The sequence below is a fragment of the Apus apus genome, chromosome 10 (genome assembly GCF_020740795.1).
Source record: "Apus apus isolate bApuApu2 chromosome 10, bApuApu2.pri.cur, whole genome shotgun sequence".
In the NCBI taxonomy this organism is placed as follows: Eukaryota; Metazoa; Chordata; class Aves; order Apodiformes; family Apodidae; genus Apus; species Apus apus.
Window position 1 is genome coordinate 4,351,419 of NC_067291.1, and position 14,597 is coordinate 4,366,015.

At 40.6% G+C, this 14,597-nt stretch overlaps 1 long non-coding RNA gene across 2 annotated transcripts in view; it reads right to left on the reverse strand.

Moving 5' to 3' along the window:
- Positions 1-9,705: 9,705 nt before the first annotated feature.
- The window catches only part of LOC127388590 (uncharacterized), a 31,240-nt gene continuing 26,348 nt past the window's right edge, over positions 9,706-14,597 (reverse strand). For both annotated transcript variants that reach the window (XR_007890407.1, XR_007890408.1), the window contains one exon: positions 9,706-9,789. This is a non-coding gene — a long non-coding RNA (uncharacterized LOC127388590). The remainder of the gene's footprint in view (positions 9,790-14,597) is intronic.

The following is a 14,597-nucleotide window of genomic DNA, read 5'->3' on the forward strand; positions in this document are numbered from 1 at the left end:
AAGCAAATCACAAAGCCCTTAGCAAAGCCTACAGTCTAGGACTTGTGCCACACTCTTGCTATCCTGTTTTCTAGAATAAAGCTAGAATAGATGAACTACATAAAAGCAGGGATAACATGAGGTTTGTCAGTGATCTAGCATATCCTGGTGTCTTCCAAGCATGGATACATTTGCAGTGACCCAAGAACCAGAAGTCAAGGAATGCTAACCCAGATCCTCAAAAACATTCAAGGCTTTCAGAGCAATTCCCTTCTCTATCACAGTTTGGTGCCAGAAAGAATTTATAAACAGATCACCATGGCCACTGGACTTAGGGTTTCTGTTGGCAGAGTGGCAAATAGCATAGTCTAATCCAAAAATCAACTGCTGGATCAGCTGACAGAACCCAAACGGAGCTGCTGCTTCAGACATTGTTGCTTCTGGAAAAGCTGCAAGGTTCTGCAGGCAGGCCAGGCCTGAATACCTTATGTGTTTAATAAGATCAAAGTCCAGATGAGTAAGACAAAGAAAGTTCTAAGTGCAATATCAACCATCACAAAAATCAGCAATCTGAGATGAATCCTCACTGTTGACCATAAGCCACTAGAATAAAGATTTCTGTTACCTTTTCCTACCTGATTATACACCAGTCTGAGTTGACCAGGAGTCATAATTTAAGATCTCATTTGCATCACAACATTAATCTCAAGTCAGGTTACTTGTTTCCTAAAGAGGCAGTTGCCACTAGATTCAACAGATGCTACTTCCTGCCTTTAGTCATCCAGACTCACAAGAAAGAGAATAAATTAAAATCTAGGTCTTCCTCAGCAGCTTACACAGACCTTTCTGATGTCCATCTAAATCCAAAACCAGCTGGCTTATTTACTCACCAGCTATGTGTTAAAGTGCTAAAGGGCTTCAGAAATTCCCAGGCCATTTCTTGGGACATATTGTTTGATGCACTGAAAGAACACTGCTTCTCTGGCAGGGAGGAGGCCCCTGCGCTACTCTGCCATCACTCCAGCAGTTCCCACAAACATCTCTGAGCTAGCTTGGTAGCAATGTTGCCATGGCAGTACAAAACTAGCTCAAGAACCCAGCTTATGTATTTAGCTAGCTTCTTAAATGGATTTTACAGTCTATTTTGCCTTAGCTATACTACTTTCAGTGGTGAAATAGCCTGTTTAAGGACAGAGGCATTACATGTTCAGTCAGTGCCTTCCATTATTATATTTTCTGCTCTAGTCTCTGGAAGGAAAGGTCTCCAAGAAAGCAATTTTCTGGGCATTTTCTTTTTAAAATATAAAAAGCAGAGATGGAGAAGAAGAATCATGCTCAAAGCAGCTTAGAAGGAAATGCTGGGATCCCCAGAGGGGCTGGAAAACATGTGGGTTTGGGATGAAAAGAATCAAGCCAAGAGCTAGCTGGTTACTTCCAGCTTTCACACCATAAATTGTTACATTCCTTAATGGCCAGCCAGCTTTCACATGTAGAGACAAACTGAAAGGAACGAAATACAGTAGGATGTAGCAGACTAGATACGCTTAGTCAAGGGCACATTGTGTCAGGGATCCTTTCATACTCAAGCAGCAGTGCAAAGAAAAAACTGGCACAAGGCCCAGCATCTCTGTAAATCAATAGAGCTGTTTATTTAAACCAAATGGCTGGCAAGGATATCAAGCTTTGATTGTTGTAGCCATTTCCAAAAGGAAATTAGTAACATTTCAGGAGATGACAGCAAACTCATGTAAGAAAAAAAAAATTCTTTCCAACTAAGTTTTTATTCATTATAGGCCATGATTTCAGTTCACTGCTTGAAGCCAAATTATTAGCAGGATAGTACCCATTATTAGCAGAATTGATGATCATAAAAACCAACAGACAACCAGACAGATATTCCTTCCCGAGTGTTCCTGACAGCAGAAAGTTCCTAAATATATTTGTAGTCATGAATGGTATGGATTTAAGCTCTTCAGTAATGTGTGGGAATAAAATCCCCAGACTGAAGTGCTGAGCATGTTACAGACTGGCACGGACGTGTGCTGCTGCAGTGATACACAATCCATTGGGTGAGAAGCCAGACTTGGCATGACTCTGGCCCAGGGTTCTGTCTGTGTACAGGGTAACTGCAGCAAGAACAATATTTTTCTGCTATGCGATATCTTGCTCTAATCCATCTTTTCCTCTTGCAGCAATGGCAGCAGATACATAAGTCTCTCTTTGACAAGAAAACAGGAGGAAAAAGCGAGAGAGAAGGAAAGTTAGCATCTTTAACTTTCCTTCCCACCCTACCCTGGATCATACAAATGTTGATATTTTTATTTTAAAAAATAATAATTAAAAAATACTTATTGCTGTACAGGTGCTCCCTTTCTATCTGCTTTCAAGGTTATTACTTGCTTTTTTAATAACATGCTAAGAGATGGAAATAGATATGCTTAAAAAAAGCTACATACACCCTTTGACATTTTTAAGCTATGTTGTCACACTTCATTGGAAAGAATTTAAGATGACAGGACAGGATAAATTTGATTACTTCAAGCGAGCACTGGGAACATGAGACTGAAGTATCTTCTTTTTACAGAGTAACAAAATTGCTTGACTGTGGGTCAGGCTCACAGTTGTGCAGGGGATAACACAGAGATCACTTTGGCACACTGTCAGTAAAGTAACATGAACCTCTCCTTGAACATCCATAATGAGATGCTAGGGGACTTCTGGTTTGAGCAGCACCGAAAGATCAAGAGTGAGAAAGCAGGAGACTGAGAAGTGTAAATTATTCTTTAGCCTGCATTTTGTCATCACTCTTGCAGAAGTCACAGATTCCAACATATGCATATATTCTAAAAAAATATCTCTCTAATGCCTGACACACAGGAAGCCTTGCATATGAATAAGGTAGCAGGATTTAGGTATTTTCACAAGAGCTGAAAGCAGGCAACATCAGGAAGTTAAGCACAAGCACTGTAATAGCAAGGCCCAGCAATCTGTTCTGTAGAGGCAGGATTCCTTTCATGCAGTGCTAACCCATTTAAGAACCATGAGGACCACCTTGCTATTTTTAAGTCTAGTTTTGCAAAGAAATAAAAAGTGTGGCTGAGGACTGCAGACTGCTAAAAGATGGCACACAAAAAGCTCCTTTTCACTGTGTTGCGGAGATTTGGAGGGGGTAACAGCCAAGGGGCAGCACTAGGAAGTTAAGTGTTTGGTAGTTCTGTCATTAAGTCCTGCACGTTCACATACTGCTGGAGCCTTCTGGACACATAGATGATCCTAAAATTGTTCCTTCAATTCTCAGTAGAAGATACCTAAACCTTAGATACAACTCAGAGACTTGTGGTGAGAGGTGCCAGAGAAGCTGCATTATGTTCTGCTTTTTTTTTTCCTATTACTGTAATGTTATTGGTAGAAATTTTGGACAATTAGTGCAAATATTTTTCTTTGGCAATTTAAGCCTGATTATAACAATGGTAATCTAAGAGAGGAGGAGCACTGAAGACTTTCCCACAGGCAAGGGCGCTCCAGCTGGAAGCCTGCTGGACTCCCTCTAACCTGTCCCTTTCCCTTGCAGGAGCTCCTATGATGGACAGAAGCCTATTGCATCTGTGCACAGCCAAAAACATTGAGCCATCAACCTCTACCTCATCTGGGCTGCAACTGAGGTCTGAATTCCATCACTAAATGATTGTTCTGCCCTATGTAACACATAGTCAACAAACATACATGCTCTGTACCATAAATAATCTTATGTTACATCTGGCCTTTCCCCTAACGCTTGAGTCATGAATTAACATTAACCTGTTTCTAGAAGAGAAGACAGAACAGGAAATAAGGCCTAGATTGCCTCAGGCACTACCTGAGCTTGGGCTCAAACACAGTGCTTACTTAAGTAAAGTCAAAGCTGTATCAACAAACAAAGATTAGAACATTAAGCAATCAAGATCAGGGATCCAGAATCTGGTTTCAGATAACACAGCATCACAGAATCACATAATAGTCATGGGTGGAAAGGACCTCTGAGATCAACCTGGAAACGAGTGCGATTTACTCGATTACTTGGCTCAGAATAATAGTAATGCTAGTCCATATACACCTTGTCAAGCTTCATGGTACAGAATGTAATACCTTCCCTGCCCAATACAGTAATGCATAATTAAACACAATGAATAATTATGTCTTGTATTAGAGACAGGAAAGCAGTCTATACCTCTTCTGGGGTAGAAGTTATGTCCTGAAGAATGTGACTGCCGCTTTCAGAAGTCTACTCCCTCAGGAAAAATGTGCTTGTTCTGGTCTTCATTGGGGCTGTTGCAATGTTCTTAACCCTATAATCAACAATGTAATCTTACTGCTGGTCTGAAAATACAGCCTTCATGTTACTGTACATATCAAGAACATACAAAAAGCTGCTTCTCAATATTCTGAAAAGTACTTATCATCAAAAAGAACAGAAATTCAATGGATGGCATCAGAAATACTGAGCGATCTTGGCCACTGAAACTCTGGGTAGATCCTCACATTCAACTTTTTCAACTCTTTTAATGACACCAAATTTTAGAACATATATCACACCTACCACAGGTGGGTACTTCTATTACATCTAGTGACAGGGACACAACTCAGGGAAAGATCAAATTACTCCAACCAGCAGAATAACTCACAGATGAAGAACATACATATTTCAGTGTTTAGACAGTGCAGTAGGACACATGGCAGCTAATCTGTTACCCACTCACCTTGGCATCGAAACAAGGACTTTGCTTCTATTTTAACAAACAGAAGAGAAAAAGAAGAGGCCTGGAGCATTTTAATATACATGTTGTTTAACTAAGAAAATTTAAGCACAGAAAATTTCATTTCAGCCTGACTCTACAGAAATCCAGTTCTAAAAGCAGCACGAGTATATCAATCTTGTTGTAGACATGTCTTATGCTCAGATTTCTCTGGAAGACCATGCTGAGGGTATGCTACGATCCCTGCAGGACACCTCGTAAGGATTGCTACAAAAATAAGAGCAGAGAAGACATGTAAAACCGTTTGTATTGGAAACAAACTCATTCTTACACCCATTGCGTAGCTGAAGTCAAGTACCATAGTGTCATGGTTCCTTGTCTCTCTCCTGGCTGGCTCACCAATAAATGTCATGGTTTGGGACAACACGACAACAAAAGTAACGGCCCCATGGCCGCTCACTCAACTCCCCACACACACACACTCTGGGATGAAGAGGACAAAGTTCCTGGGTTGAGACAAAGGACAAGGAGGGTTCTTCACCAATTAAGGTCCCAGGCAAAACAGACTGAATTTGGGGAAAGAATAATAAACTAATTTCACACTAATAAAACACGCACAGGATACAGACAACACACAGAGCAGGGCTTGCATATGTTGCCCCACTCCTCTCTTCTTCCCAGGCCCAAATTACTTTGTTCCCGGTTTCTCTCCCTCCTTCCCCCCAGCGGCACAGGGGATGGGAATGGGCTTTAGAGTCAGTTCGCAGGCTGGTGGTTCTTGCCGCGCCATCCTCCTCAGGAAGAAGGATTCCTTACAGTCCTTCCCTGCCTCCCCACAGGGTCCCTCCCATGGGAGAGAGTCCTCCACAAACCTCTCCTTCATGAGTCCATCCCACAAGGTCTGAAGCTGCTCCAGCCTGGGCTTCCCACAGAGTCACAGGCTTCTTCGGGAACAAACTTCCCTGGTGCCAGGGTCTTCCAAAGCTGCGCAATCGGAGTTCACAGGAAGTAAATCCTCTGGCCACAAAATCCAAGTCCAGTGGCCAAGTTCACCCCTCCTGGCGCCTTCAGGGAATGTTCCACCATGTTCCTCCATGAATGCAGGGAGACAGCCTGACATCTCACCATGGGTTGCAGGGAAACTTCTGCTTGGGCACCTTCTTCCTCACCAACCACAGCACCACTCTGCTCCTCCAGCACAGCTCTTCTCCTCTAAGTGCTTCTCTGCTCAGGTGTTGAGTCTTTCTTATGTTAATCACTGAGGTGCATCTCTTGTCCCTCTAATGGCTCTATGACTGGTTTTTGGAGCTGAGGGAGCTTCTCAGCTTCTTACCCCAGCCCCCCCTGCGGCCCTTCCCCCACTACCAAAAAACCCACCAAACCAAACCAGAACACATAGCCAAGAGCAAAAGGATGCTACCGGCTTTATAGCTGTACAAAATGCTGCAGGGTTTGACAAGCCCTCTGTTCCCATTTCCATCACACCTCTCTGTGCTTTCTCAGTTTTTCATCACACCAAAGCTGAATGCCAACAGTTACAATGTGAATCTCAGAAGTCAACAAATATGGGAATTCAGAGGCATGGGCTGTGCACATTATGCAAACTGCTGTTTTCATAAGAAACACGGGGCTTGCCTCCTTTCCCAGTCAAAACAAGACAGCTTTTCAAAGACAACAGGTGGAAATTTGGTTTATGACAGCACAATTTTTTCATGTACTGTGGAACATGTAGAATACTTGTAATGGGATATAATGTTGCTCTGCCTTCAGGAAACTCCACCAGTGCTAAATGGCACACTGCTTTCAGTAGGAGGAGGAGAAAAAATAAATAATTAAAAAGGGAAAAAAAAAACACACAACAATCAGGAGCTGGCTTAGCAAAATATTATTTCTGGCTTCTACACTAATAGATGCATGAGAACTACACAACTTGCAAAGCAGAAGTACAGGAGATATGTGCATCCATATACTCTCTTGCTTGAGAAACAATGTGTGGGAATTGTACAGAAATTGTAAATATTGCTTTTGGAAAAATGGAAAAACAGCTCATGTCACATAACAGCACCTGCCAAACATTTATGCAGAAGGTTGCTTAGATTTCCTAAACTTTAGTAAAAAAGTGTGGAACAATTGATCCTAATTACAAAACACACATTTCCTTGCTTATGAAACTAGTATTTCTCAACAGGAAGATTTTAAAATCTGGAGTTCTTACACTGGCAACTGTGCTTTCTTTTTATCTTTCCTGTAGCTGAAAAAAGAAAGCAGACTTCTCTAGCTCAGGGCACTTATATCCCAACTGCCATGCACTACTGTGTTAGGGCAATGTTTCTTGCAAGACACTGACTTTTTTCTTTTTTTTTTTTTAATTCAATATTTGCATTGTGCTTGTAAAAACCCCTGTTGATTAAAAACAAAACAAATACAAAACAAAGAACCAGCAACCCACCCAGAAAAAAACACCACTGTTTATTATCCACCATCCCTTTATCTCCTACCCAACCCCTTTTACACAGAGGCTACCTCTAAGGCCATTTACTTGTAGTTTCCTTTTCAAACCCAAGAAACAGAAAGAATCATATTGAGCTAATGACCAACTCCTCCAAACCCTCTAACAGTTGATCAATGATCAATACAAGTGGTTGTCCAGTTCGTAATAAAAAAAATTAAGGCAGCTGAAGATTGTCAGATCCAGCCCATTCCTGAACTACAAGAAAGAAGTAGTTCTCTGGTTTCCAGTGCAACATGTCTCAGAAGGTATCTTGAATCTCAAACAAAAAATTGGGGTAATACATTGTGACTTCTACTATCCTGTGATAGGCATTGTATTGAGCTCTCTAAAGTTATCTTTGTGCTTTGGGATCTGGGCTGTAATGTTTGGCAGTAGTTTCTCTTCTTCCAACATTATTACCTTTTATCTTTCTAGATTAAATCTGCTGCTTTTCCACAGATGTATCTAACTCAGCCTTCAAAGAAACTACAAACATGGCACTTGGAGGTGTCAAAGACAAAGAGAGAAAACAGACCTGTTAATATTTGTTGCCAATATCTATGTTCACGCTGCTTTAGGCTTTCTAAGAATAAAAGCTAAGTGCCTGGAAATGGAGCTGTAAACTCCACACTAACTGGTTTGAGATGAAAGGACACAGGCAGCTTAGTCATGTGAGTTAACTTCTTAGTCACAGGTGAAATTATTGGATAGTTTTTTGGCTGAACACCCATCTGGACACTGTTAGAAAGAAACATAGATACCAGGAGATTACAGTAGCATGCATCAATAAATTCTAAAATGTATGTGAACACAGCAGAGATTTAGGTTATGCTGCTGAAAGCTTCTCCCTACCACTTCATAGTAATTCCAAGCACCTTCAGTTATTGCAGATCTAAACTACAATGCCTGCACACACAAAAAAGGTCCCTCACATGTAATGACATTCTGCCTCTTCCATTGCTCTGGCTGGATAAAATACTATCAGCTTTCCAATCTTTACAAAATTAAATGGAGTCTCCATTTGCTAGCCTGAAGGGTGGATAGTTTAAGCAACCTTAATTCATATGGCACACAAGACACATCACAGGACACCACCTGGAGTGTGAAATTACTTCCGTGAGCAGCATTGAGAGCAATTACTAACATACAGACATAGTCTAAGTTTTATTAAACACTGTGTAAAAATACTTCCTTTTGTCCACAGTGAACAACAATCCGCAAGTAGGGCCACAAAAATGATGAGAGGGATGAAACACCTTTCCTATGAAGACAGGATGAGAGATTTGGGGTTCTTCAGCCTGACAAAGAGAAGGCTCAAGGGAGACCTTATTCAGGCCCTTCAATACTTAAAGGGGGCCTATAAGTAAGATGGGGACAAATTTTTTAGCAGGGCCTGTAGTAACAGGACAAGGGGTAATGGTTTTGAACTGAAAATGGAGAGATTTAGAAGAAGAAATTTAGGAATAAATTTCTTACAATGAGGGTAGTGAAACACTAGAACAGGTTGTCCAGAAAGGTTGTACATCTCACCCCTGGAAATATTCAAGGTCAGGTTGGATGGGGCTCTGAGCAACCTGATCCATTTGAAGATGTCTCTGCTTATTGCAGGGGTGGTTGCACAAGAGGACCTTTAAAGGTCCCTTCCAAACCAAACTAAGATCCTGTTCTGAAATACGGAGCTTAAAATGTGGCAATGTGAAAACGTTAAAGGAAGCACCTGACAGGTTCTCCACTGAGGTTGTATCCAAGTTATCTTAATAAAAGCTGGAGGGAAGACATGATGGGGAAAAGACAGGTGTAGGTCTAGTGTCCTTCTTGCCCTGCACACATGCACCTTTTCTTCAGAGGTAGGAGGCCACTCTATTTGATAAGCCATTTGTTTCTGACGGAGTAGTCATGTTGGCTGGCTTTCTGCATATTGAACTTGGAGTGTCCCAAGCTAAACACACAAGCTAACACAACCTGAACTAAGGACCTAATACTTTCTGGCTAGGGCAACAGCTGAGTAATAACATTTTGTGGGTTGGACACAAAGGGAGACTTACACATGCTCACTGACAAGTTTCATTTGTCCAATTTTTTTAGTTTACTGCTGGTAAATCTACATAAAAAGAACACACTGAGCAAAATTTCTGCCAAGTTGCTGTCAATTTGGGTAAAACCAGAGCCCTTGGATTAAAATCTGAAGTTGGAGCAGGCAGTATATGTTCCAGTCTAGAAACCCAGTCAATTTTCTCTTTCATCCTTCCAAGTTCAGTCACACCACAGGCATTTATTTTAACAAGCAGCTTGAGATACACATTTGAAGCACTTATTTGCCTCAATCAAAAATTTTGGAAACAAGGCTTCTCATTTAATGCTGGGGAATGACTCATTGTGCCTTAAATGTTTGACCTGTTGAGGCATTATTTACTACAGATTTGTAACTAGCAACACTAAACAAATATGCATATCCATTATAAGAGGTGTTTGCTCTGCAAACGCAGGGAGAGGTCTCAGATTCCTAGTAATTCCCCTTCAGCCAGTTCTACAGGTCTTCACCAGGTCTTTATTGTTACAGCTCCAGGGATTCCACACATCCAGGCCCTGATAAAAGGAGGATGCGTTAGTGATGAGACCAAAGGGAAGTGGAAGACAGTATTCCAACATGCTTCTCTACTTGGGGCTAACATTAATTCTAAAGACTTGGTATCAATTCAATCACGTTTTTAAACAGTATAGCTTTCAGCTAAACTAACACATAGGTACCAGCATGCTAGTGATCCCCCTCTAGAAAGCTCTTCTACAGTCTGCTTGCAGGTCACTAATTTATAAATTGACAAGCAATATTTCGAATTCCTCTGATGCTTTTTCCATACTACTGGAGAACTCTAGGTCTAGAAAGGGGTCACTGGATGTGCATCATTTGGAAGGTGCTATATTCTAATAGTTTGCTTCAGCCTGATGAGCTTAATTTTAAACACAATTGTTTTCAAGAGTTTAATCAGTTGATTAGCATTTCCCATAGTCTCTGTCAAAGCCGTATGGCAGGGATCTTGCCCTGGAAGCAGTCATGTGTTTTGCTGTCTGGGAAGATCTCCAGCTGTCAAGGCTACAGATAACAGTAGCAATCTTTTAGACAAGGATCTTCCCCTTGGTTATCAATCTGTGCTTTTAGATGGCCAAGATCAACCTGAAATAATTTGCCTTGGCAGTCTGAATGTTTGCTCAATGCCTATTTACATTGTACTTGCCTCATACCAACACAATGAGCTACTTACTTTCATTACCACTAAAGGCATTACCAAGCTCAAAAGAATGTAGCTGTTAGAAATCAAGGAGGATCCCTTAACACTCCTCTGTTAAGAGCAATAAATTATCCTCTGCAAAGCACCTGTATGTTTTTAAACCTCAAAACCCAGAGCCAGTCTGAACCGAGATAGGAAAAAGGGGATGTGCAATATGAAACCACTACAGTTGGGGATTAGCAAACAGCATTCACACAGGCCTGTGAACTGGAAGGCTGACATGCTTTTTACTTGCCAATTCAGCTTCTCAGCTTGCTTCCACAGAACCTAAAACATCTTCCAAAATCATCTATAAGGGTTATCTCATCTCCACCCAAACATCATCTGTTTCCTATAATGAGCTTACAAAATACCAAGAATACCTGAACGTTTCAAAGGTTTCAATGCAAGTAATTAATGAAAATATAGGTTCTAGAGAAATAATTTGAGAGTTACAAATGCAATCTGTTTTGTAATTAGTGTCTCCCCATTAACATGTGGTCTATGGTTTACCTGGTCTTCAATATATTTAAAAGGTTTGTCACCCAACTCCTACGTGAAGGCTAATGTAACATTCTGTGATGCATTTTTAACCAATAGTTATTTGTGATGAAGTCAGAAAGATGCTTAATTCCTGAGTCTTTCTGTACATGGAGAAAAACACAGTATATGACGTACCATCTATTGTATCTGGCACTGAGCTAGGCTGCTGAAAACCTAGATGCCCTTCCTCAGTTCTTTTGAATACTAAATCGGTTAAATTTGCTGGTGTTTGCATAAGCTCCTTGAGGCAGTTCCTCCCTATTCAGTGCTTCTACAGCCCTGCAGTAAAGGGTTCTCCCCTTCATAATTGATTCCTCTGCAGATAATTGTAAAAAAGTAAAATATTACTAGAGACCTTGTGAAAACAAATCAAGGCAAGACTCAAGAGCACATTTCTTCTTCTCATCTATTTTTCAATTACTTCATATACCTGAAGGACAGCTTCAGTGATGGACATACATTCTAAGGGTTCCCAATGAATGAAAGTGAATTCAGTTCTGGGCCAAGCTATACACCTTCTACATCAGCTTCATGACAGAGGTTTAACTTAAGTTCTCTGTTTTGCATTATCTGGGGTTTTATTTGTGTTAACCTATGCTATACGCATCCTAAGTACGAGTTGGGTGGATACGGGGAAAAGAATATCAATAAATTATGGGGATATTGCTGGTCCTCCTAAACCATGAGTTAAACTCTCTCAAATAGGTAAGTTTTCTAATATCTTAATTTCTACAACTGCATAGAAATAATAAATTGATACTGGGTTTCTTTCTAGATTTTGAATTTACATGACACTTCCAAGCTTTTTGCCATACATAGTAATCTAAACAAACAACCTTGCCTTACTCCTGCCAACTCTGAGGTTCTCATACACTCACATTACTCTAGGGGCTAGGTCTTATATTACTTTAGTGGTTGGGCCTCACTGAAAATCATCCTGTAACGCCTGACCCATGCTCAAAGTGAGCCAGCTCCTAGACATGGCACAATAGAGGGAAGCGATCTATGTTTCAACTGTGCTCTTTATTGCTCACCAGTCACAACTGACTAGGAATCTCTCAAAACAAGTTTATTACATACTGAAGAAATAGAAGTGTTGCACTGCAATTACCACTGATTATGAACAGAATCTAGACACAAACTTGGCATCCCAGAAATAAGCAGATTGTACACTTCCATGTCAGAGAGGGGATCTCTGACATACTCACAGCATGCAAGTGCATTAGCCAACATCTCCATTTATTTCCTGCACTGTAATTGTTTGAGAGTTTTCTGTCATGGGAATTCTGCTGTTTTTCATCCCAGGCATGAATGATATTTAAAAAAATAATCAACTGAATGAGCTCAGAAATACAGGATGCTTTATCACATCAGAACCACATACTGCTCTTTTTATCTCTCTCAGAAGCAACAAAGTGTGCCTGTGACCATTGTAGGTGAAACACAAGGAGACGTTCCCTTTTAAAATTTCTTGGACAGAGATCTGCTAGAAATATTTCAGTTTGTTGTATTTATTGTTTTCATTTGTTATTCAATTACTATTTTTTTAATACAAGGTGCTACGAGGTTCCATCTGCTCACTCTTCACTGAGGCCACAGACACAAACTGTGGTTAGACTTCAAAACCAATAAAGCAGCATTAACATTATTTCTTTTGAACATGTCTGAAAACACAGAGGACCATTCCAGATTTTTCTGTGAGTGTGAACTCTCGCCATTTTGCTACTCTGAATAAAATACAGTTCACCTTACCACCACCCAACATGCACAAGAAATCAAGTAGGGCAGAAATAATGTGCCAGAAGGACAAAATATGATGTACTTAAATGCCTTACCCAAAAAAGTCACAGCTAGCAAAACTATAAAACTGCCTGGTTTGCTATTGAGCTGTTTTTGTACTAACAGGAACTGGAGGGGAAGGTGTGGAACAGCAACAGCCTACTTGCTAAAACAAAAAGGAAAAAAAAGGTAACTTTCAAAGGTGTGAAAGGGACACCTGAAGCCCCTTACCCAGATTAATTCTTGAGCAGTACTATTAGCTCATTTTACTAAGCATTAGCCTTACTTGAAGCACTGTAAATAAGCAAGATCCTCAAATTACATTAAAGCCAAATTTTCATTAAATAATTTTATGGATCCTTATTCAATATTCTATTCTGCGGAGTGTAGGCAGAGCTGCCATTCCTTGCAAAAACTTACTGTCACCAACATTCATTGTTTTCTGCCATCCTTGCACCATTACTCTGGAATGTGCTAGTATTAACTAATTATGAATGGTATTGGCTGCGATTTTTTGTAATTAGAACCTTCAGTGTTTACATTTTTAACCTGAACTGCAGTGTCTGAATTAGTCTTTATATCTGCTGCATGAAAGAACTGTGGCTTTGCAGCATATTGCAGGACACGGTACCCCATTTGATGAAGATTAATAAAAGCAGGTATGCTTTCCTGTTTATCTGCATTCACCTGCAGGAATTGCAAGCTTTTTCCACAAATCTTACAGTCATCATTCAGGGCCTCCCTGACTAAGTCTGCCCTTACTCAGACACATGACCAAAATACATCAACTCCATAACTTTCTACCCATCAGCTGAACCATGGTGACTATCTGTAGCATCTGCTCTTAGCCTACAGTACCTACGACTACACAATTTAACTTAAACATCATGCACTGGCCAGGTTGGATGCTGACAAAGTCAACAGCTGCAGGGGAACTTGGTAACTTGCTGGAGCTTGATCAAAGAGCTAAGCCTTACAGAGCACATGGGGTGGGAAAGATATCAATCCCCCAAGAACTCTGAACTCCGTAGAAGTGGGATTTAAATCAGCTCTAACAACAGTAACAAAACAATACCAATCAAAAACAAGAATGGGAACAGCAGCGACAAGCACCTATGTTTAGAGTAGCTCAGACAATGCTTATCCAGTGAAGTAATACTCCAAATCAAGGAAGAATGTGCTGTCATTAACTGATTACAGCATAGGGCAGAATTCACTAATCCATGGAATTGTGCTGACACTGCTTCTTATGAGTGTAGCATCTTACCCACCAACTGATACTACCAACATTTACCACATGAGGTTCTTTTTTTTTTTTTACTCTCTGCCAGGTCCCTCTTACTGCTCTGCAACTCACAGCCTGAGCTGAAAAACAACCTCCTGCCAGCTGCTCCAACATTCTGGCAGCCTTAAGAACTTTTGCAAATGGTATTTAAACTGTAAATGTGTTGTTTCTAGTGTCTTCCCTCTTGTAAAACACAGACACCACCCAAAAGCAAAAGAACCCAAAATCCACAAACCCCCAAATACAAAAACCTCAAAAAAGCCTTGTCAGAATACCTGAAAAAGCTGTATTTATCTAAAAAACTATCACACTAAATCAAAGCCTGTCGTACTGCATCTGATCAGTGCTAATTGTACTCATGTCCAGAAAAGCCACTCCTATAACTGACCAAGGTGATACAGATGGTGGCACTGGGTACTTGCAGCATACGCTTTATATTTCAGATCCCTATGGAAGGGGGCTGTGAAGGGCAGACAAACTCCTCTCATCATAAGCAGTCATGATGGAGACTTCAGACTAAG